The 26,017-nt window shown below is 38.1% G+C and overlaps 1 protein-coding gene across 4 annotated transcripts in view; it reads right to left on the minus strand.

Annotated features, from left to right (window-relative positions):
- Positions 1-21,287, minus strand: part of LOC102220703 (leucine zipper putative tumor suppressor 1-like) — a 32,840-nt gene extending 11,553 nt beyond the window's left edge. The window contains exons 1-2 of one of the 4 annotated variants that reach the window (XM_023343866.1): positions 21,209-21,287; positions 7,330-7,419 (exon numbers count right to left, since the gene is read on the minus strand). The gene's annotated coding sequence lies outside the window, so the exon portion shown is untranslated. Of the gene's footprint in view, positions 1-209; positions 659-7,329; positions 7,420-7,526; positions 7,614-16,577; positions 16,596-21,208 lie in introns of those variants that run through there. The other 3 variants (XM_023343867.1, XM_023343865.1, XM_014472308.2) reach the window with 3 other exon arrangements.
- Positions 21,288-26,017: the final 4,730 nt, after the last annotated feature.

Below are 26,017 nucleotides of genomic sequence, written 5' to 3' on the forward strand. Positions count from 1 at the left end.
GAACATGCTCAGTCACTGTAGATAGTTAAAATTATGGCCTGCACAAATATACTGGAAAGCAGTCTTCCCTGTCACTCTGGTAAACAGTTTCTGACCTATGTCTTACTGAGCCTGTCTGCCACTAAATCCACAAACCCCACTATCACTCTCAGATATCAGCAACCGCCCTGACAATGGACCGGTGTAATGAAACAATAGATTTTACTTACTGCCAGGCCAAACTAAGCACCCATCTCTTGCCAAGCCCCTACAGAGTCATCCATCCAGTCCTGAAGGAAACAAGCAGCCAGGCATGTGTGTATGTATGAATGGACGAGGTGCAAATACAAACACTACCACCCCGGCCAGGAGGGTCTGCTAACCGTCCAGATAAAAGGGGGTGGGTCTTCCAGCTTGTCTAGTCAGCTTGTGCCGAGTTTTGCATCATAACTGATATGGAAATTCAGTTGTGTATCTGTGTGCACCAAAACGAGTGTGTGTGAGAGAAACTCCTCCCTACTCCTCCCTGGGGAGCTGGTGTATAACATGTGCTCCCATAGAACCGGCGTGTGCCGCTCAAGTGATTAACTCCCAGCTTTCACAAAGGATCTTTTACACCCTCAATGCAACCCCCGCCCCCCACCTTCTCTCTGCATACTCCCCTGTTAGTGCATCGACTAACTGTGTAATAACCATTCATCCTTCCCTCTCCCTCATCCTGTTAGTCCCTCCCTCCTTCCACCCATCCATCCCACTTGCTGCCCTGCACCCACCCTGAACAAACAGTTCATCTGAAGGAGAAAAAAAAGGCGCTTGCCCTCTATCTTTTCGCTCTTTGTCTGCTGAAGTGTGCTGTCTTTGTGTAAGCCCTTGTGCGGTATTTGATGCATTCTCTCCCCAAACAGCAGGACCATATTTGAATGTTAAATAAATCACTACTACTGAAAATTACTACTGTTCCAGACTTATTAACTCAAGCCTTTAGAACTCATGGTTTTTAGACACTTTTTTGTGTCTCCACAAGTTCAACACAGACCAAACTCTTAGTAGAACAAAAGTATAACCTAATCAAAACAGTAAAATATAGAATGTACAGCATCCCAATGGAAAAAAGAAAACCACCCTCCACTTTTGTAACTCAGATAATTCAGCAAAAATACATGTGTATTTAAAAGATTTTTGGAAATTATGTAAAATCAACTTTTTTAGCTTTGCATCATTTTATAGTTATTTCCTTATCAAAAACATATCCATAGTTTTGATTATTTCATACATGAACCATGGACCATAGGATTTTGAGAAATCCTAAAATCTCCCATATCAACCATTCGGGGATGTCTAAACGCACCTGGTGGAACTGTGCATCCGCTGAGCTCATCATATGAAGTACTTCTCAGTGCAACTCGGGTAAGAATGCTGTTAAAGGCTTAATGGCGGAACACTGTTGTGAAGATGTGCTGAAGGACTGACGGAAAGAGCTTCTCTCTTAAAGGGAAGCTCCTGGCTCAAGGTGTGAAATTGCAAAGTCAAATGTCTTTTAAGTCATGCTTGATATATATATATATATATATATATATATATATATATATATATATATACACACACCATTTTTATAACAACTGAAGGTAACACACTTGATTGTGCTATAAGATGGCACTGAGTGCTGGAAAATACATAATATTGCCCCTTTAAACTATACACTAAAACGCTCTTTTAAGTTGAGCGTAGTGAATTGCACTAAAGTTTCTGTGATGTTACATCAGACCGACCGTGAGGCCTTTATTCATAAAATGTTTGCAGAATCTTTTGACCCACTTTTTGAGTACTCTCCAGTATCTCTGCTTCAGTCTTTCTCAGCTGTACTCTTAACTCACCCTTTCAGCTGGCTGCCCTTGTTCTGGATCAGTCCTATTGAAGCCTGTTAGTTTGAACAGTAACACTTCCACTCACTTGCTTTTTGCAGGTAGTTGTTTTCACATCTATTTGATGCAAATGTATACTTCATTTTGTATTTTCTAGGATTCCAGTTTTTTACATGATAACAATAGGTTTGAGGTACCAGATTTCAGGGGGCATTGTTTGATTCAGGAACTCTAGTGAAGTGGGGATGCGTGTATTTGTGTATGTGTGGGCGCTTGCATATATCTAATCTCATATCTGACTGGCTCCAGGTCTGTCTTTGTCTGGACAAAAGATATTTGTGCTCACTGAATATATATGTGATTGTGTGCATGAAATTGTGTGTGTTGGGGGCAGCATGGGCGGGGGTGTCGACCTTGCTTTTCGAGCCGCAGCTGATCTGCCTGACACAAAGTCCTGAGCCCCCCCTCAAACACCTCCAATAGAATAGCTGACAAAAGACCCTCTGCTAGCCAATGGAAGACGCACACTTTCATGCAGCATGGCCAATCGATTAACACAGACAATAATAGGCAATAGTGTGTTAGAAAGTTTGTGGATTTATACCTGTCTAACAATGACCATAAAAACCTGTTGTCACTGTACCTCTGTACACCACCGCTACGCCAGATGGCATTGCTTTAATTCACACTGTCTGTATGGTAATTTTTAACAGATGCATGTATAATCTATCTAGTTCAATGTCTGTTTTTTTAGGTCAATCTCAGTTTATTGTTCTTTGTGCATGTCTGCAGTCTCAAGCATCTCTTGAACTTCGTGCAACAGTCGTTTTGAATTAAAGTCCAAAGGCTTAATCTACATAAGGTTTTGCAGTTAAACTAAAATATTTTGACTATTTAATTTAATATTCATTTTATGGAAATATCTTTACTGAACAGTTCAGAATGAAAACCTGTTTTGCATCATTCTGAAAACTGGCCCATGCTGGTTCAGTCAAGGACAAGTATTGGATCAGGTTCCCAGTCAAGACAATCTTAAGTGGTTGAAGTCTTCCCGTCTAGTTGGTCTCCTGTCTGTCTGTGAAGTTTATGAGGGCAGGGGAACTGTTTTTTTCCCTAGTTAATTCCACACAATAAAACACAATGAAAGGTATTAATGATTATATTAGCATTAGCCTCCCACTTTATTAAAATGTGCCACATTATCACCTGGAGCAAGACAGGAGTTTGTTGAATAGTGTGGATAAAGGCGCTGATAAAGGTATGGGATTAAACTCTTCTATAAAAGTTAGAAGTGTGTCATGGTCATTTTTTATATTTCTTTGAAAGGAGCATTTGTGAGATCAGACATTGATGTTGGATGAGAAGGTCTTGCTTGCAGTCTAACTGCTTTAATTCATCCAAAAAGCCTCCCATAGGTTGAAGTCTAGGTTCTGCGCTGACCATTCAACTTCCTCCACACAAAACCTTCTGTTGGGGAAAAAATTGGATCAATATCACATAGAAAAAAGCTTAAAAATGTCAGTTTCTTTATCATTCTTGAATTTCGGATTTGACCTTTGCGACAGCCATCTCCCTTTAGCAACCCCAGAACTGCCTTTCACTTAAAAAAAAACCTATTTAAAGTCGATTGATTTTCAAGTAATGTTATTTACTCTTCTTTCAAAATGTGTTAATTTTAGTTTCCTGGGAGGAAGAATAAAACATAATTATTTTTTTTAACATATTGAATAAATAAAAAAAATTAAATCAAATATTTAATGACCAAATATCTGAATAGCTTAATAATTGCAACAGTGTTCTACTAATATTAGACTACTATACTGTACAGTCGCAAACAAAATGCTGCACATGCTTTTCCTGTTGTGATGTAACACATTAGATAACTACAATCAATCTGTTGTTCACACAAACTAACTAATGATTTACAGGTACTGCAGAACCTGCCCCCGAAGGCACGACAGCACAAACTCAATTAAAAACTTAAAATTAGAAGAACAGGAAGCAGCTCATGTTTGACAACAGAAAGGATACAACGTTGGAGACTGAAGGGTTGCTAGGTTGAATTATTGAGAGCCAATACTCTCTTTTTCTGTCATTCTCAATAGACTGTCAAGGTCTGACTGTCCGTCTCTTTTTTTGTTTCTCTCTCTCTGTCTCTCTCTCTTTCTGTTTCTGGCGCTCTCTCGCACAGAACTGATGCGTGGATGAGTAATATGGCCTCCAGCAGAAAATCAACTAAGAATGAAGTGTGGGTTAGGGACAGTCATCTATCTTTCACTTTCACAGATAACATGTCTATCTGGCCACCAACTTCACACTCCCCTACACATGTGCCTGCGCATGCACACACACAGACACACAATGGCATCCAATATCAGCTAATTGGGTAATCCTTTTAGAGCATTGTAAAGGAGATTGAGCATGAATGGGGCTTCAGTGGTGAAGTGCAGAATACCAGACCCTCATTAGTGCCCCCAGAGTGAAGGAGATGGAGTACCAGGCACAGAGTGAGGAGCACGGGCAGAAAGAGTAACAGACAGAGATGGAGAGACAGGGAGGATGAGAGACATTTGTATTCTGTGCGGCTAAACTTGTATTATATATTGATAACTGCTGCCCAGCATACAGTCAATGTTTCCTCTGTTCAGGGTGCGCAGAAAGACTCAATCCTAAGCCAGCGAGCAAACATTTATAACTCATTATTTTGATCTCAGCGTGTTCTGCTGCAGGCGTATAACTGAATCTTTGATAAGGGGCCAGCTTTCAGTGAAGGACCCTCCTGTTGAAATTAGATTGCATTCAAACACCGTTATGTGCATCCAGATGAGACATTAGGTCGTCTAAATGATCGACCTCCTCGGGTGTTAATAGATAAGGAGGTTCTGTGAATCACCGGCCAGATTTGTGTGGCTGACGAAGTAGAGCTTCTAAAGTGCATATATTTGCATAACCTTGTCAGTTAGGATAAAGCTGAAAATGCATTTTAATAGAGCCTAAATGAGAGCATTTAGCCCCGCAAGAATGGGAAGGAATGCAGAGAAGTACAGGAAGTCCTGAAGTAAAAAAAAAAATCTGAATGGTTTTAAAGTTTTGAAGTAATGCATCTGCCGCTACAAAATATATTATTACATCAGGCCTCCTGAGGGTAATTTACAGTTAGTTGTACAATGCACTAGATGTCCTAAATGGTTATGAATAGATGTATTTCTCTGGTTTGCTTCAGCAGTTCAAGGTTAGCCCTGCTGTCATAAAATATTTACTTGTTGAGCGTTTCTTCCATCAGAGAAAAGTTGCTGCAGGAGCAGTGTACCAAGAAGCCTTATTTTTAGACATTCTGGAGTATTCTTCATGCATTAACCATGAATATATACAGTTTTCCATTACTTCTGTGAAATAAAAAGGACTATGTCCACATTTCATAGCTTTATGCAATCTCTGAGTATGTGTGTGATACAAACTATCACACACATATGAATATGTTATGGTTTGTACTACTAAAAGTTCAAAATGTTGCACCTGTAAAATGTTTTGTGATGGTGCACAAATTTAAGTTAGCATCCAGCTTAAGCTAGTTTAGCAACAGTGCTAAATACTTGCTAGCAAGCCTAACTTCTCAATCCTGCCCAAGTTGATTTTAATGAACAACCAACCTGAGTTGTTGTTGTCAAGGAAATGGATTACAAGCCATAATAGATTTAATAACTTGATTACATTTTCTGAAATATTTGATGCCTTCACTAGTTTAGCTGCAATGATCATGCTACAGTTAGAGAGAGCTGAGCTTCTTAACCATGGGGTGTTTGTTAATGAATGCATTGTTCTAATTCTCACAGTTTGTTTATTTTGTACATGTTAGGACAAACTAGATGAGCAAAATTAGCTGCCTGTGCATGTGTGGAAAAATGTTGCAGCCATGCTTTCAGCACGAAACCCCATGTCTAAACGCTAACTATTAAGCTAATAATTTTAACAAAATAATGAATGACTTCAATCCAACCAAATTAAATGCTTTCAAATTTAAACTCAAAGTTTTTCTTATCAGTCTTGCGCTGCAGCCAGTTATACTTATAATAACTCAATAATAAGTTTTCATTTACAAAATTTTTCCCAATCACAAGTAAATTAAGTTTTTTTTGTAATCTCTAAACTTTTGTATGTTGGCATTTATCTGACAATCACAAAGGCCTCTATCTGCTTATTAAAATTTACTTCATTAAATACTGTTGTGTCCCAGAATGGTGATATTCATAATGTGGTGGAAAAGAAGAAATAATGATTTTTCTGGCACTGGGACCCTCTGACCTGCAAGCTGCTGACTCTGATAAGGTTGTCATTCTTTAGCTCAGCCATCCTCCCTTCCTCCTAAGCTGTGTTGGTGTGTGTCCATATGCATGTGTGTGTGTGTAGGTGGCGTAATATGGGAGTACAATGTGCTCACTTTCAGTCTGTATCATTCCGAAAGCAGCTGGAAGTATGTACTGCAGACGATACCTGTGCTCAGCTCTAAAATCAAAGCCTAAAGGACCTTCGTGATGCCAATTGTAAACTGCACAAAAACTCTGCAAGTTAGTTTAGCATTTTGGAGTCTTCTACCTGACACAAGAAACTGGTGTTTGAGTTCATAGAGTGTGCAAATCCTAGCAGAAAACGTTTATATCAAATTACGGTTAGCCTCAGAGAGATCAGGGGATGCTGCACTTCCCTGACCGAGCCTTCAATCATGAGAGGATGATGCTATGTTTGGTTATCTGGGACAGTTATTTTAGGTCTTCTTTAGCAGGTCATTACAGCTTACACTGATTGTCATTTTCTACATTAATGAAGCTAAAAGCTAAAATCATGTGTAGAAATGAGGGATAGACCATTCTGCAAATAAAATACATAATATATTCCTGAGCTCTACAGTTAAATTCCAAGAAAAAACATGTCTACCTCTGTATGCTTGTGATTCTGTCCCTTCCCTGTGGTTCACTCTCCATAATATTACAGACCAGACCGAAGAAGGACAAGTCTAAACAAGTGGGTTTTACTTACCCACACTCTTTGTCACCAGCACAATGTGGAGCAATTCACAATCCCTACGTGTCTGAACGTATTCCTTGCTGAACACAGGTATGGCATTGCTGTAGTTTTTCGTCCTTTTGTTGTGATTTAATGCTCCACAGCAAGCAGGAGTATTTAACAGCAGGATAATGGGTTAAAATCTAATTCATGGTTAAAACATCTGAGGTTTCTGTAAATAATGAGGCATTTTCACTAACCTCCATATTGGTCCTTGGTAATATAAGAAGCTTAAAGTTCAGCTAAAAGTGAAAAGGAGCAATACTGACAATTTGTACACTGAAAGCAGCAAAGAGCTAGGAGGGCTCTAATGTTAGAAAACTTTGAGCAACTAACAAGCTGTAAACAAACAGACTCTGTAATGATTTATTCCATTTTAAATCCAGTCAATCAACCATACCTTCAAGTCCCCAAAGAACTGACTTACCTCCATTATGATCTGTGTGCCCTCACAGTAGCGATCAGTGCTGCTGCCACTCTGGACAAACACCCATTAGCTGGATGCGGACTTGGAGAGCTAATGTGAAAAAAGAAAGAGATATCTGCCTTTATTGCTGATGTTTTCTCTTGGTCATCTCGTCACTCTGTTACAGCAGTTGATATGTCACAATCAGAGCAGCCCACCTTCCATACACTGAACACTGTCACATTCCTCCATAAACACACTGCTTCCATTTCTTTCCGTTCTAAACTGTATCCTTGTTTCCTCCCCTTCTGAACTCCCTCCCACTTCACTGAACATCCACCTCCCCGGCTCATCCTGCCTCCTATTGTTTCTTCTTCTTTTTTTCTGTCTTGGTTATCTCATATATACATGTCTTATTTGCTGTGCATCATTTCAGTGCTGTTTTCCTATTTAAATTAGCTGTTCTCTTTCTCTCTTTTCATTTTCACCTTGGTTTTCACCTTCTTTTCTTGCCATGAAATTACTTCAGTCTCTACATGGATAAAGACAGCAGCTCATCATCCCTGGCCAAACTTTTAAGACCTGCACTCTTTATGGAGGATGAATATATATTTGTGATTAGTAAAAAAAAATAAAAAAATTAAAAGTTTAAGTTAAAGCCAAAATAAAATATAAAAAAGCAAATTTATTTTTAGCAAAATCTTTACTTTGAAAGCAAAACTTTTAGGATATTTTTAGATAATTTTTTTGATAACATAATATTTGAGCACACTTGGTCTTTAGTCTAGAATCTAGAAGACCACATAAAAAGCTATGGCGGGGTAGATTTGGCCCACGGCCCTTGAGTTTGACACATGTGGTCTAGAGGCACTCAGTGTTTTGGCTGTTTTGCAGTTATCTGGAAGTTTGTTCCAGATTTGTGGTGCATAGAAGCTGAATTTTCATCTCCATGTTTGGTTCTGATTCTGGGGATGCAGAACAGAACCAGAAGACCTGAGTGGTCTGGAAGATTGATACAACAGATCTTTAATATGTTTTGATGCTAAGCCGTTCAGTGACTTATAAACTAAAAACAGTATTTTAAAGTCTATTTTCTGAGCAACAGGGAGATTTCTAACTAATTCACACATTTAGTTTGAAAGTAGCTCATTTTTTGCTGCCTCGCAAGTTTGAAGGTCTGTTGTGCTTTGTTTTACTCATACATCAGTAGAGTTCACCAAAGCCTTATCATAGTAGTGTGGAGGTTATAACCCTTAGAGAGAAGTCTCTGCAGAATACCCATTTTGACTCTCGAGCACATCCAGCTATTTCTCTGCCTCAGCTCTTGTTTTATCTGTCTGTATCTATTATGTTCCCCCGCGTGCCTGTCTTTCTCTTGCTTGTTATTTTCATCTCTCAACTCTCTGTCCTCTTTTACTGTCTGGTCTTGTTTCTTGTTTTAATCTTTTGCCTCAAAAGTCTCAACAAGCGCTGCATCAAAATTCAAAAAAATCTAAAGTTGTCGCCTCCCTGAATAAATACAAAAAGAAAAAATAAGGTTTGAAGTTTCATTTCTAGCAGCTGGGAATAAAAATACACTATTGCTCATTACCATTGGGGCATGTTTGCTGGAGATATAAAGACTTCCTTTGGTGTTCCTGGTGTGCCAATTTGTCTTGAAACGGTATCCTGCCCTTTAGACTGGGTAATGATATGTAATCAGCAGCCGGGAACACAGCCAGTTGTTTGTGTCTGTGCTTAAAGGTGTGTTTGATACAAGCGTGTAATTTCAGGTGAGGCCAAAGAGTATTTAAATTATGTCATATCAATAGTATGTAGCAATATTTACCTTTTTTATGTTGCAGCTTACTGAGGTGAACCCTTTCTTCAGAGTGAGATCATGATAAAACAAGAATATTTCTGTGCACAGCTGATAAACGTATCAGTACTTGGTATACTTTCACATAGAAGTGTAGTTTGAATGTTTTATGTATGTTTGAATTTGTAAAAAATATAGATATAAGTTCCCCTTTTTTGCTTACAAAAATCCAGCCTTTTATTTGAGTACATTGATTCCAAACTATTAAGTTTGTTTTTTTCCCCCACAAAATTACCAGTGTTAAAATTATTGAGGCCTCTCTTACATCAATACTTCTTCCTGCTACCTTTTTGCCAACAGGGTTAAATTCCCATCTTTTCATGGGAAATTTAATCAGAATTGAAGGTGAATGCTGCATGCAATGGCATGTCACGCATAGCTAGAGGTCAGGTTGGCTGAGCAGTTTTAGGTGCTGGGTTCAGGTTGCGGTCTTTCTTGTAGTTGTGGGTTTGAATCCTTCTTCTGCCAACATCATGACTGCCAACATAATTTTAATGGTTAATAATTTTTTTTAATTGTGTTACTTTCAGTAGGAAAATGCCGTACCTGTTGTCTTGTCTTTCCCATTTTGAAATACAGAAGAATTTGTCTCTTGTGTGATGTAATATTTAAACCCCAGAATACCAATCATCAGCTGCTTAGTAAAAATGTTTTTATACATTTCGGTTCCCTGAAAACAAATAGAAAATAAATAATGAAGGTTTTTGGAAGTTCTGACAAGACAGTTAAATTTTTTTTTATGAATAATAGATTTTTTTTTCTACTCTGAGCTTCAGCGTGACATTTTGCTCACAATAAAAAGTGATTTTAGTCGTCATATACATTCTTACCACACGGTGCCAATAAATGTGCGGTGCAATATAATCACCATACCTGTATGCTACTAAAATTGAAATTCTGGAAAAAAAAAGAAACACTGAGAAATGTTTGTGCTCACTGCCAAATAAATGAACTGCAGTTATAACTCACATAAGTTTTGTGTTTTCTAGGCTAAAGCCGTCACAGTGAGCTGCAGAAAACAATTGACTTTTTATGTCAGATTCACTCATCCAGAACATGATTTCTTTGCTTGGCCTATCATTATTTTGCTGCTCATCTTTAGTCACCCCCACAAACACACTCACAGATATAAACTCGGGGATGCAAATCAATACCTTGTGGAATAAAAACACCAGACGCAACGCTGTTGATCATGCTGGAGATACATCGACCCTTGTTTGGACTATGGCCAGATGGAAGACATAGTCAAGAGCCATACATGTGCAGGAGCACATATAGAAAAGTATTTTTTTGTACTATTTTTAATCAAAAATTTCAACAGCAAGTATGAAATGGGCTGGAAATGAGCTGAAACTGAGCGTGTTTTTTATTTTTTCACAAAGAATGCCAAGCATGTATGCTCTAACTTTACAATCCATAATTTTTACATAACCCTGCTTAATATTTACACAAAGTATCTTTTGCATGTTGGCAGCTGAATAAACTTTCTAAAGAATCTGTATTTAAGTCATGATAGCAGGCTCTATCAAATGGATCAAACAGCGACAAGAGCTATGTGCCTCATTTTCCAAATATTTAAGCATGGAAAAGCTTAAAGAAAAGCATTTTCTTGGGATTTTATCTTATTCAGAATAATTTGTTTAGTACTTCGTGTGATACATGGTCTCAGAAGTCGTCGAAATAAGGTAAACATTTGTGAAATAGATTTTATAGCTGGTTTGAGTACTGCATAAACACAATCCATATTACATTAGGCTTATCTTGACAGCAAATTTACATTGAGGTTTACATTTTAGTGCTTTAACACACACACACATAATTTTTTTTTTAATTAGCAAAATACAACAATTTATATTCTTCGAAAGCTGGCTTGAACCTAGTGACTTTAATGTCTCTCTCCCTCTCTGCAGAAATGCACTTGATGATTGCTTACACTCAAAATCAGATTAAGACTATAAAATATTCAGTTGGGTCTGAGAGGTTGCCAGCATAAAATTATTACACTTAGCAGATTAACAGTTTGCTTTCAGAAGCTCCTATAATCAGGATGGAGTGGTGCTCAGAAGAAAATGCCTCCAGAAAGGAGCTGTCAAGTATTTGACTTAAGTAATTCTCAGGGGAACACAGCATTTGTACAAATCCCAAATGGGAACAGTTCCGACTCAAAATTGGCTTCCATGTAGTTTTTTTTTTTTAACTGAATAACGTATTGGCAGAAAAACTATCAGAAAAATTCTCCTTAAGTAAACTGACACAGCAATTTACTCAAGCAGTAAGTAAACTGCTGAACGTACAGCAAAGGAGCTTTCAAACTGAAAATATGATTAAAAAAATTATTTGAAAAAATAGATTTCAACTTAAATGCATCTATCCCTTATAGATGAAACTCGTGTGCGCCAATTAAAGCTCAGAAAATCTTACTTGGTCATTTTTAAAAGGTCGACGTGTCCAAACCTTTGACTGGTAATGTATTTTTTACAAAATGTGTCGCACTGTCTTGAGAATTTCTTAGTATAAAAGTACATGTTGACCTTTAAATTCCATCTCATAAAAATAATAAAAATCAAATAATAGAAAAAGGTATTCTCTCACCCATACAGATCATTGAATTCAGTTGTTGCAATCACTTTTATGTCCACAATTGTTAAAGATAAAGCACCTTGGCATGCAGACTGTACACGTTGCCACCTCTGCAGTAAGTCCAGCTGTGACATTTTCTCTTTCTTAATTATTCCACAGTGAACTTTTATTGTTACTTAAATACCAAGTGTGTAGAGGTCGACAGCTTAATGCAGAATAAAATAGTTTCAGAGCTCCAAATGGCATGTGGGCAACTTGAATTAATATTTACCATTTAAAGACAATCAGTGCTGTTTTTTCTCTTCCATCATCTTTCTTTCTCTCCTCTTCCCTTTTTTGCCCTCCTATCTGCTCCATGTTTTTGATTCTTTGGAAAGAGAAATAGGAATATTCTTTATTGCCCTTCAGTGGGGAAATTGAAGTGTACCAGCAAATTGAAGGGCAAATTGAAACATGCAGATTCACACAAAGGTAGAAGTATGAAAACAGAATGTAAAAAATGTATTTACAGTATGGCAAAAATAGAGAAGAAAGAGCTTTTTGCTTGACTTGGCACTTAAAACATTCACTAGCTAATTAGAGACCAAATACAGCAACCAGATACACAATTTGACCTCAGAAAATAACTTTATACTATTTAAAAGAACCTTAAATAAACTGAAGCCATTGTGTTTGGACCCAAACTTTTTAAAATCTATTTTTAAAGTACTCTTAAGAACACAAAGGAACGACGTGTGTTCATAGACCGTGAGGTAAAATACTACAAAAACATAAACCTGGCTTCGAAAACCCAGAATTTCCCAATATTCTCTAATATACTCTTCATCACTATAAAATATATACTACAGAATAGTCACATGACGTGCAGCCACATTTTTACCCTTTTTGAAAAACCCAAATAGTACTCACTCCCAGGTTCTGTTTTTTTTTTGTTTTTGTTTACATCTTTTAGCAGTTGGCTATGTAGTTCTTGAATTAACACATTTCTTTCCACATATCACAGACTGCTGCAGCATCTTTTTAATCTTCCATATGAAATTACATATATTATTTTATGTCTCTTTAAAGGCTCTCATACTGGTGTGACTTATTCGGCAGTAAAAATGTTGCTAGTTGTTTCAAAATGACAACTTTCCAGTATTTTGTTTAATGCCTGCCAAAGCATAATCCTCCAAAGCACTCTCAGTTCTAATCTATGACATGGCTATGCTTTAAGCTGAGAAAAAAAGACTGCATTGCGTCCATCTCAGGTCTCTCCTTTCCATAGAATTGGCAGTGACCATCTTCTGAAAGAAAAATAAATACATCACAGAGAAGGAAAGAGAAACTGGATTTTAGCTTATCTACGCTGCCACATATTTTTGGACATATTGAAAAAGAATCTTGGCATGAGTGTCACATATCATACTGTATATGGTTCCAACCACCTTCATTAGGTACACCAGTTCAGTTTCTTTCAAGAATGCACCACAGTCAGCTCAGGTATCTGTTTACATCTGAATTGGCAGGGGCCATCTTCTGAGAGAAAAATAAATACATCAGCAAAAGAAAGAGCTAAACCCTAAACCTAAAGCTAAGGAACATAAAAGGTAATCTTACAACAGCTTGAGAATTTTGAACAGCCAAGACCAAATGAGATAAAAAAAACAAACAAAACGTAAACGAACCAACCAGTCATATGGCAGCAACTAAATGTATTTAGATGTCTCTTAGGTTTAGAGAGAAAAAGAAAATATGCACTGAGCAGCAATTGCATGGAGGAAAATGCTCTGTTGATGTCAGAGGTAAGCTGAAAATGGGTAAACTGCTTTGCAGTGATAGAAACCTAGCAGTAGCACAAATAACCATATTGAACCATCTTTGAATGCACACCCTGTTTATCCTTGTAGCATATGGGTTTCAGCCGGATAAAAACGAACTGGATGCTATTTCTGTCAGCTGGGAGCAGCACCCGGAGGATGCAATTTGCAGAGAGTGACCAAAAATTGGCATTGATGGCTCTGGAAAATATGGTCTTGCCCAATGAATTCAGCTTTTAGACTAAGAATTTTGTGTAAAACATGGATTCATGCATTCTTGTATACAAGTTTCAGGCTGATAGGGGGTGATGGTGTGACAGATGGTTTCTTCACTCACTTTGGGTCTCTCAGTACCAAAACCTAAACCATTGATGACCATTTTCTTTCATGACCATGATGTTCCCATCTTCAAACCATCACAAACTGGTTTTTGAACATGACATGAGTTCACCGTACAGAGTAAATGAGTCTCCACACTCAACATTTCTCAGCAAATTTTAAAAGTAATGTACCCAATCCTGACACAGCAGATCACAGAATTTTAAATTTCACCTTAACATATAGACACAGAAAAACAGTCAATGAAAACCCACACTCACACTTTAGAACTGCTATACATCTTGAAGTTTCGCATAGTGTGTTTTATTTCTTCAAGCTGATGGCCAGGTAGGATGCAATTTCTTAGATATGCCAGCATATATGTCAAGACAAGAAATAGTGTGGCAGACAGCTTTAGGACTTTTTCCAGGAAAAGGTGGAAGTATTATTTCCCGTGATGGAGTCAAGTCTCAGTTGGATCATATCCTTACAATAATCAACATTGATCAATGAAACCCAAACTTATATGCCAAAAGAATTATTTTCTCCTTTGCTGTAAACAAGCAGCGCTAACTTTGACGCTCCAGTTTAATTACAGCAAACTACTCCCTTGTGCTCCCTGTATCTCTCTAACAGCATTTCCACCGCTGTCTAAAATGGTTTGTGGGTTGCTACAAAGGCCCTCCATCATTTAAATTGTCAATTTGGGGAACTTTCACCCCTACACAACTTGAAACACTCAGCCCCAGTGAAACAACAAAGTATGCATTTGTCTGATGTGGGTGCCTAGGCACTAACAAGCTAAATGGCCTTCGGTAATCTTCAGACCTTGGTTCTTTCTTTCTTTCTGAAGTGCTGCTTTCTCTTGTTTTTCATCTCCTGTCAAGGCTGCCAGTCGCACTCTGTTTCAGCATGTTCGCTGAGGACTGAGCGAAGGGCAGACACAGATAATATTGACATTAGTTGTAGTCCCTACACGGAAAAATGATGTCACCTGAAAAATGGTATAACCGCAGAGAAAATTGGACATGAAATTTAGGTTGGGAGGGAAAAGAGAGGCAGGGTTTGAGACAGAAAAAAGGGAAAGAGGTCTGAGTGCAGAGAAGTGGGGCTTGAGCTAAGGCTTTATTGATTCTGTTGGCTTTGTCTGTCACTGCCTCAGAGGACACAGTTGGCCTTATGATGTATGGCTGTTTCATTCCCTGCCGCTGTAGCAGGGGACACGAGTCAGGGAGTCAGGCACCATAGGGGCCTTGAGTTACGCTGCCAGTACAGTAGGGGCAGGGCAGCCCTCTGAACCCCAGTACATCATTACTCCACTGAGAGATGGGCTATACAACAGAAAACAGGATATTCCTCTGCATGTCGACCTGTTTGAGCGTTTCTTCCTGTGAAGCTCACTAAATGAATGTTAGTGATACCAAATACAAGACATAGATGTTCTTTTTGGAGGCCGTTATTGCATATGTGTGAATTTTAAGAATTTTTGTAATAATTAAAACCTGCTCAAATATAAACAGTTCAATGTGGGTTATTTTTGTAGCCTTGTCATGGGTTGATTTAACACAGACTTGAGTTGTGACTTTGAAAAAAAATTAAATAAATAAGACAATGACCTAATGTTGTAAGTTTGCTGTCAAACTATTTTAACAAGTTCATAGTCAATGCATGCTCACAGCCTAATTTATTAGATACACCTTCATAGAACTAGGTTGGATCTTCCTTTGCCTTCAGATCTGCCCTAGATCTTTGTAGCATGAATTTAGCAAGATTCCAGATACATTCCTTGGAGACTATTGTCCATTTAAATTGTGGAACTTTATGCTCATTGCAGAATTGTTAATTCAGTATTCAGGATTAGAATGCCCTGACTGTGGAGGCCATTGATGTAGAGTAAAGTCATTGTCATGTTCAAGAAACCAATTTAAGCTCATTTCAGTTTTGTTACATGGTCTGTTGTCCTGCTGGGAGTAGCCATCACATGATGGTATTAAAGGATGGACAAGGTCAGTAATACTGTAGTAGTCTGTGGTGTTTAAATGATAATAAGTTGGTGCTAAGGCTCACAAAGCTTCCCACAACATAAAATATCCTGACTGGACTGTTGATAGAAGGCAGAGTGAATCCAAGTGTTTATGTTGTTTACCCCAAGTTCTGACTCCATCCTCTGAAAGCTGCAGCTGAAATTGAGACTCATCCAACAAGTCAACATTTTTCCGATTGGTTATTGTCCACTTTTGGTGAGTCTCTGAAAATTATAGCCTCTTCATAGCTGATGAGAGTTGCACCCTGTGTGGTCTTTTGCTGCTGTGTGGCCCGTCTGCTTCATGGTTCTATGTTTGGTTTGTTCATTGATGGCATTCCACTTTCCAGGTTATAATTAGGAACTATTTGAGCTCTGAAGGTCTCCTCTAACCCAAAAAACCTGGTCACAGTCTTCAACAGTTTGATTAATACTACCCAACTTCTTCTGCAACAGCATAAGCCTTGCATTTGGATTGAAGAAATAACCCTGCAGCTGTTTGTAGATTCACATACAGGTGCTCACTTCAGAGAGGCTATGGCTGCTCTGTGTGAGCAAAGGCAGTTTAGTTCCACCAAGATTTTCTTCAAAGGTAGAATACAAATGAGTCTGAAATCAAGCAGTCAAAGTGCAGAGCAGCAGTCTGTCAGGTTGGATGAGGACAATGAAGTTGTCGGAGTGACCTACACACCAGATGAGTGTCAAAAGTTGAGAGCGTAGAATTCTGTTGTCGCCAGGCCTCCTCCTCTACCTTGCACAAATGCATGAAGAAGTTATTAGTATTGATTTAGTGTAGCCCCGCTCAACTCTTTAAAGCCACAGCTTGATGAGGCTTTAATTCATCAACGTACTCGCGAAGCTGAAGGTGTCGGGCTCAGAGCCAAAGCTCTGTCTTCAAAGACGAAAAAGGATTAGGTGACTTCAGATAAAAGCAGAGGTCCAATTACGCACACATCTCCTGCTCGGTACACCTCCCGATCCCTCTCACACCTGAAAGCCTCAAAGGTTAATGGTAGGACATGAACGTCACATCTTTGTTAGGAGCTTCGTTCTTTCTACTTTCAAGCCATATTTCAGAAACCAGACTTTCACACAAACATATTAAGGTCTAAGTGCTTAATAAACAGCGCAAGTTTTTATTGCACAGTATTTGAGACACAGGTTAAGTGGAGATGCATGGAGAGTAGATAGGTCTCTGATGAAGATGCCATCATCTGCCCGTTTTGCCCTGCAGGTGTGATTTGCATACCATAAAGTGCTCATATAAAGTTATCCATCTCCCTTGGTGTTTAACGTTTCAGGGGCTAACAACAGTTAACTGCTTTGAGAAGTCCTAAGCATCTGCTAATAGGCATTATATGGAGTGTAACAGGGCCATAAATTGCGCCGAGGTGCGCAGTCAGGCATCGTGAACAGAATAGCAGAGTACACCGATAGTCAATTTCTTTTTAAATGTTTTTGTTTTGTACAGCATCTCGTTAGGTGGTGTTTGTTCACTGTGACAGTTTCAATGCTATGCTAAGTTTCCTTTAAACATTTATGGTGTTAAGCATTTAGACAACTCTAGTACCTGAGATAAAAACACCTAAATAAATAAAAATCTGAAAAAAAAAAATGTTTTTGTAACCCAAGAGTTTTGCTTGCAAAGAGGCAGAGCTGTAAGAAAACTGCCCCAGTATCCTTCCATCAACAATTATAGAGACCTAAGCCAATGTTAAGCAAAATTGCACTCATAAAAATGCTGCAACAGCAATTTCATTTTGCATGCTAATTTACTTATTTTTTTAATCAATTTGAGGTGGTGGTTTAAAATAAAACCTCTAAAGACCAGCCATGACCTTTTCTGATCACTTTCTCCTTTTCAGTGCAGCTTAAGCGTGATTACTGTATGGAGCTGAACTACACAAATCAGCTACCTACTGTGGAGAAAAAAACTTGGAGTCACTGCAAATCTTGAGTTGCTTTCTTTATTCTCAGAAATTGCAAATCCGTTTCACAAGGGGGCACTGTTGCCATTCACTCTAACTGTAGACCTCATGCATTATTTGTCCTTTACTCTTCCTTTTAGATTGTATCACACAAACAAAATGAAATTATGTTATTCCTTATAACCAGGAGGGAAATGCTAACAACAGTTTCCCCCTTTTCCTTGTTTAAAATTAGTGGAGTGCTGATGCAGGGGGCAGTCCTTCCATTGTGCTTGCAGCACTCTTGCTCCCTGTTAATTTCCTACCTCAGTGGCGATGCAGTCATTATCTGAGAGTGGGCATCTACAATGGATAATTATCCAGGAGGGGGAAAAAGAGGATTTCAAACTGTGGAGAAAATACTGCTTTCAGCGAAGGGGGGGATGAATGCACAAAAAACACTGGCTAGCTGTTAGTCACCGCCATTATGTCTGTCTGTCAGCCTCTTTCCAAACGCCCATAGTGAGCTGGAACAACCCCTGACAAAATAATTTCAGAATCACTCCCTCTTCTCCCCTTCTTTCCAACATAATTCTATATTTATTGCTGTTTCAAATCTCATTTCCAAATGAGCTTGCTGATGATGGAGTGTGTAATTTGAGTTGACCACTACAGGAGAACAGACACAGGCTTGAGCACAGGTGCACATGCTCAAGTGCAAGCACAAATACAATGAGGCATGGTTCATTCACCGTTGAGCCGATTACTTTCCTTTGTCTCCTAGGTAGCTTTTTTTAGGCCATGTAGTTTATTTTAAAATCATCTCTTCAGTTGCAAGAAAGTGTTATAGGTCCAACATCAAACATTCCCTGGGAGTCCATTTATCTGAAGAGACAGGCTCACTTTCATGCAAATAATCTTGATGAATGGGAAGGCGGTGAAACCGTAATAAGAGGCTCTTTAAACTGCCAATCCTTCCAGCAAGTTAAGGATAAATTACTTGACATAATGTCATGTCACTGTTATCTCTGCCTCTGTTGTCCAGATCAGCGCTGTGGTCCTCTGTGTTAGAGCGAACTCTATTATAATGTTGGAAATAAGGGCAAAAAGTCAAAAGTGTAAACTAGACTCTGGATCAGAAGCAGCCCACAGCTCTGGAGGAACTTCCATTTTCTGATGTGCCTCGTGAACTTAAATAAAAAACAAGTTTCCTACAGCGGCATGGACTTCATTTCTTGGAAAAATACTACATAAACTCATACTCATGCCTCATAAGAATTTTGTGACTGCTAAGCTGAAATAAACAGGCAGAGGAAACTAAGGATTTGTAGCAACAACACAGACTCACAAACACAAATAAACATCAAACTCCTCTGCTTCCTTTTTTTACTGGTGGCATTTGAACCCTGCTGGGCAAGTGAGGACAAAACTATATCTAAAAAGCCCCCCAAAACATTATAGCCCAACAAGATTATCCTCTATAAGCAGATAAAGACAATAAAATAACAGGAATTCTTTCTGGATGGGGAATCGGCTAATCGAATGGCCATGTTACGCCCTGATTTGTTCAGAGAGGTACTGGTTTAGCTCCAACATAATTGGCCTTAATGTCTGCAGAACACAGGTGATTTTCAGATAAGTGGGTCTGCATGGGGCCTGGTTCAGGCTAATGCTCAGCCGCTAACGTCAGCAATAGCTCTCTTTTCTGTTCTTCCACTCATTAGACCTGCGTGCAGTGGGGGTGGGGCGTGGGTTGGTGTGATGCAGGGCAGAGCCTGGAAGGAGAGCAGAAACCTTTACTGTAAAGAAGCCTTAGAAGTCTTAAAAACACGCATCCCCCATATAAGGCACATAACTACTAAAACAGAGGGAAATAACATTTTAGTGATTACAATTTCTTTAGCAAGGATAGAAACGTTACCAAGTTGTTGGAAAAATATGTACAATGCAAAATTGGAGGGAAGCAACTTGTATCTGGGACAAATTAAAGTATATTAAATTATATCCGTTTGACCAATTCAAAGTTCAGATTTAAATCCAACAGCAAGACTGGAAAATTTCTATGTACATAACATATTCTCACTATTTGATTTAATAGATGCATACTTTGATACATTTGCAGCAAGAAATACCACATAGGATGATTAAAAAAAAAATGTTGAACTGAATGTGCATGGAGGTCACTTTTGAGATTCTACTGTGTCTTTCTTTTTTTTTTTAATTATCATCATTTTTGATCATTTTGTGTTGGTCCATCACAGAAAACTTTTATTTTAGAAAGTCCAGTAAAAGTTGTGATTGAATGTTTGAAATTTCCCTCTCCTAGCTTCTTGCAGTCTCTGTACTTTCAGTCCTAAAACCAATATTTTTTATAGTGCAAATTAATTTTGTGTGCTACATAGACTCCAACATATCTAATATGTAGTTTATATTTTCTTAAATAAACATACATAAGAGAGCTCGTACATTATGATTTACTAGCTACTTTGAAAAGAACCCATTAAAAAACACTGCAGTAGTTTACATTTGCTGTGGTTTTTACACGTTAATATTTTTGTATTTTTTTAGCAGGAAATTATAGGGAACAAATGCAAACAACAACTTCAAGGCATTTTGATTTTGCTGGAACACACACTTTTGTTTGCTACATATAGATGAAAATAGGACAAAACACCAAATACATCAAAGTTTGAACACCATGAAATGTTGCCAAAAGAATGACTCTTTATCTTCCTGTCTGCACCTAAATGTCCACTTAAAACCATGACAAACGACATGAACATCAATACATTTGTTGACAGGAAGCATTTGGAGGCCCCATTTCTTTGGAAACATTTCATCAGCGTTGCATTTGTCCATTACTGTCTTATTATCTTCTCCATTATCTGCCTGCATCAACAAGCGTCAACAAGTGTATTGCTCAGTCTTTCTGTCCACTTGACCTCCTCTATTAATCACCCCTCCCCTCCATCTTTCCATGGAAACATTACCTTCCTCCTCTGTCTACAGGTTCAAAACTTCCTTTCCCTCTCACAGAAGGCTAATCTCATTTGTCCTTCAAAGCCAAAATGTTTTGAAGAAAGTCATATTTTCTATGACGTACCCAGAGGGGAGATTCACATGCGAGGCTGCTTGTTAAAGCAGCAACATGGCAGATTTCACCAAGGAGCCTTTTTTTTTTTATTGGCATCTGTAACATCTGAAGGGGATGTAATACTGTTAATCTCACACAGTAAAATGAATTAAAAGAAATTTTACACTTGGTCACACTGACATTTTAGGTTCATCAGAGAGAAATAATGCAAGTATAAAGAGAAAAACAATAGAGAGACGATGCAGTTGTGTCACACGTCATATTTAAATAAACACAGCCTGAGGCAAGGATGTCTCAGTTTGTTCAGGCCTGTCACCTCACCTCGTCTCTTCTCATGGCTGTCCTCACCGCCGCTGCTCACATCTCTGCCAGAAATGGAGTAGGAATTTGAGCAAAGGAGTCAAGAAGGGGAACTGTGGGAAAGGGGACAAGTGAGAAAAATCTCCGGTGATGCTGATTTGAAGCACAGAAAGGTCAGCATGCTGCTGAGTAAAAACAGCCATTTACTGTAAAGGTAGTTTGCAGCTCCCCCAGTTGCTCAATTTAAGCATAAATGTTTTAGGAAATGCACTATTCTTGCTTTCTTGAAGTAAACTGGAAAATCTATAAACGTTTGTCTTTTTTATCTCCTTCATTTCAAAAATAATGTCTGAACAAATAATGTTTCTTTTATGTTATTTATTTAATGATTTCACTGCCTAGGAAAAACCAGTTACAGGGCCTATACCAAAAATATAAAGACCCCTAAAAAATATAACATATTTTGTCAAATTAACAGCCGTAGCTCTTTGTGATTAAGCAACACAAAATAGCATGTGAATGTAACATGCATGGTTTTTAAGAAGAACATCTCATAAACATCTAAAACTATATTAAATTAAACTTTCTGCACTGACTGCAAGGACAAAACAAAATGTATTTAAAGGCTTAGAAATGGATTTTGCATATGTCCGCTTTAATGACTTTAGAAATTCTAATTTGCAAAATTTATGTTCCTTAACTACTGAAAATGAATTATAAATATTCCATTTGACACAACTGTATTTTTTTTGTTTTCTGAAAAAATGTTTAGTTATTCAGTTGATTATGGGGCATGGACCATCAGGACTAAGCTGCCAAACTTTCCATTATCATCATTCCTATGGCTTCAATTCCTTTGACTGAGATGCCAGAGAAAGTGCCAGAGTGGATGGAGTCTGTGTGGTGCAGCGAGTAAAATAGTATTGCCCTTCCCCAGACACACTGCCAAGCAGTAGCTGAAATAAGGCTCCTATATGTTTTACTAGCTTACAAGATGGAAAAATATGACTGTCTCAAAATATTTCCATTTCCAATGGACAATTGAGTCTTTGCCACTCTGTTGTTTTTTTGTTTTGCTTTTTTTTAAGGATTACCCTGTATTTAGCTCCATTCAACTGTGACCAGGTTACTTTGTCCCCAACATTTTCTTGACGCTGTTACAGGCTACTGTTGGAAAAGTGTTTTCAAAATGACATGCAGAGTTTTTTTGTTCCACATTTTGTATTTTGCATGTTGTTCCAAATGGTTTAGTTTTGGTTTTATTTGAGCAGAACACATTTTTCCACATGTTAGGACTGTCCCCAGCACGGCTTGTGGAGAGATTTTGAATGGGACGTCCTATGGCTTCCTTCGAACTATGGCTTTCTCTTCACTGCTCTTGCTAAATGAAGATCAGATTTGTGGTGCTCACACTAGTTGTCCTTTCCACAGATTATCCCAAGTGAGGTGTGGATCTCTGTAGCAAATCAAAAGATACCACCAGCCTCTTTGCTCCTTCTCTGATTAATGGTTAATAAAAATTCATGCCACACTTTTCATATATTTAAAAAAAAATACCATTCATTCTTTACTTTTAAATTGACCTTATTTTAAAACATATAGCGCTGGTACCACACATGAGATATGGAGATATGGTGCTCTGTATAATGCACCAATATTCAAAAAGAAATGTGAGCTAGATTCCAGAAAATTGACTTGGAGATACAACACAGAAAAAGTGCAGTCTACGTGTTAGTTTCTTTTCTGTAGTTGTTTTTCACATTCCTTTTCATATCTGTCTGTCATGTGCTGCCTTTCTGTAGTAACTTACACATAAATACATTATACACTTCCACCCTGTGCATACACAGCCTGACTCTCTAATCGCACTCTATAAGAAATCACCCACCGTCGCTTGTATTTATTTATTTATTTTACTCCGATACTCATTATCTCTTAGAGTTGAAAATTTTCCTTCTGTCTTCCCTTGCTGCACTTCCTCCTCCGTCCATCTTATTCGCTCTCTGTGTGCTGCAGATCAGCTTGAGCTGTGCTTACAAGAGATGCTGTTCTGACCCAACATCAGGTTTGTGCAGCACGTCCACCCACAGCTGCTGGGGGCCCTTCAGGGTCCTTGTGAGTTGGGGTCTGCTGGTCAATGTGTGCTGCTCTTCAGCTCGACTCCCTCTGCTGAATACTAACCTGGAGCTCACCTCTGAAAGAGCGAGGCAGGGATAGGCTGTAGGTTCAACATCTCCTCTTCTCTTTCCTCACATTTGTAAGCGCCTTCAGAATTCACTGTTTCACTCTGTGCATCCATAACACACCTCCTTTCCCTATTCACCTCTGTTTGTATGCCTCAATGCATACGTAAAGCACAGAACCAGGGTAGCACAACTGCCCAGGGCAAAGACCTAAAAATATAAGCATCAGCATTCCCTTACATGAGGCTACACACACATGCATGTTTGCTGTTTCACGCAGAGATTCCTTGAACTGCTCCTCAGTGTTTCCTGGAGCTTTTTGAGATATTCAATTTTCTAAATAAATCTCTGTCTGCAGTCCCACTGAGTTCCAGTGTCCTTCCATCTGAGGTACAAATCTGACACTAAATTGCTCTCAATATTTGGATACGTCACTCTTATTTATTTAAGTTAATTCATGTAGCTCGGAATGTAAACTTTTATTGTTTTGCAAATTAAATGCTCATTCATCATCAGTACAGTTTGATTTCCTAACAACTTAATTCAGTTATGATGACAGCTCTCCTTGAGTGATTTACAAGTTCACAAAAAAATTGTTTCCCTTTAGTTGTGGCTGTTCAGCCCTCTTAAATATTTATACTTCATTAATATTATTTGCGGTTGGCTATGATACAACTGTTAACACAGAGGAATAAATAAGGCCACTACCCCAGTCACAGCAAATCTGCTGAGGCAGCAAAGCGCTCTGTTTTAGAGTAATTGATGAAGCCTGAGTCTATAGTAATTCATATGCGGAGTAATTTTCTAATTGGTTGTGGGGTAGCAAACGGTGCTGCAGCCTTGTTAGAACCCACAATGAGAGGAAACACCACCTCATCAGAAAGGAAAAAAAAAACAAAACGCAATGAACTATTCATTTATAAGCTGTGCCTCAGGAACCAAAAGGGATGAGGTTTTGAGCAAGCTACATATCGAGCAAAAGTTTTTTTTAAAGGATGGGATAAAATAGACACAAGTAACAAGCATTGCTTTGAGAAATATGGATGTAATAAAAGCTTTGGACAAATGCAAATATTTATTTTATACAGAGTGATGGAAAGTGCATTATATAATATGGGATTACTATTATTATTCAGTCTATGCTCTGTGCCATGTAAACTGAAATTTCAAAGTGATATTTCAGGTGACACTCAAGTAAAAAGCATCGTTAAAATAATTTACTTTGAACTTTGTGAGTTGGGGTCTGCTGGTCAATGTGTGCTGCTCTTCAGCAATAGTTGCAACATTGTCATGCATATAAAAACATCTGCAAAGGTTTATTGTTTTCTTTTTTTGTAGCTTTATTTACGTTGTATGTATGGTGCATGGTTATGGTGCACATCAGCAGTGTGCTTTATTCAGTGCAGTTATTCAAGATTTTATATCATTTACTTTTCAACATGTTGGAATATCCATGCTTCCACTTATCTTGATGCTGGCCCACCTGAATTTCCCCACTGTGGGACAATAAAGTTCTGTTCTGTTCTTTTCTATTTCAGGAATCTAAGCGTTACGGGGCAGACAATGAAAAGAAACTGGGTTATTGGTGCTGCAACATTTAATTAAAATATAAAATAGCTCCGTTTAGAGTTATAGTCGCTACACAGTACTCATACACTCACGTTGGAAATGGTGTTCTCACTACCTGTCTGATAACCTGTATCCCAAAAAACAGGAACAGAAAGTAGAACAAAAAATGTCTGGCTGAACATAATCCATATTTCTTCTGTTTTACTGGATATTCAATACATCTGATTATTACTGTTTGATTCAGATGAAAGGCGGGCTTCTTTGTGTGCACACACACAATGCTTGTTACTAGAGGTGAGCATTTCAATCCAAAATATTGATAATATTGATGCCATGTCAGAATCGGCATCAAATCAATACCAGGATGGTAAGATCAATACCTTAAAATCTTAAGGTATTGATCTTAAGATTTTAAGATCTTAAGATTAAAGATCTTAAATTCCTTCTTAAAATCTATTTTTTGCAGGAGAAGGGTGTTACTCTTTTTGACCATCTCACGTTTCCACTTGATTTAAGTGTCACAAAAATGTTTGAGGGTAAATTTCATAAAAAGTAAAAAAAAAAAAAAAAAATTCAAAAAGTTACATCCAGACCATGGATGTTCATCATAAAGCCATTTTAATACCATGGAAAGACATTCCCAAGAGCCTGCTGAAGAACACTTGCTTTAAGCATTTAGAAATACATTTTTGAAGTGAGCAACTAGAGCAGTGGGGTTATTTACTAATCTGTCCTTTATAGACATCTTTTCCATTTTGATGAGTCGTCTAAAACTTTTTATGAGCTGATAAATAATTTGTCTATTCTCTTTGGTCAAGAAATGGTCTGTTACTTTTCTCTGGCACTCATTTTTCAGCTTTTTTTATTTTGAACTAATAAAAGCAGGCAGTAGTATGACATATGAATACTTGTAACGTTTACCCTCAGATTTTGACCAGGAGAGCACCTCACACCATTTTTGTACAAATACATGAAATTAACTATGCGAATGCAGCTTCGGCTATAAAATAGTTGGTCCGACACTTTGAAAATCATGAATTTGAACTACCTTCTGCTTATTTGTTTGTAAGTTTATATT

This window comes from Xiphophorus maculatus, chromosome 12 (genome assembly GCF_002775205.1).
Source record: "Xiphophorus maculatus strain JP 163 A chromosome 12, X_maculatus-5.0-male, whole genome shotgun sequence".
Lineage (NCBI taxonomy): Eukaryota > Metazoa > Chordata > Actinopteri > Cyprinodontiformes > Poeciliidae > Xiphophorus > Xiphophorus maculatus.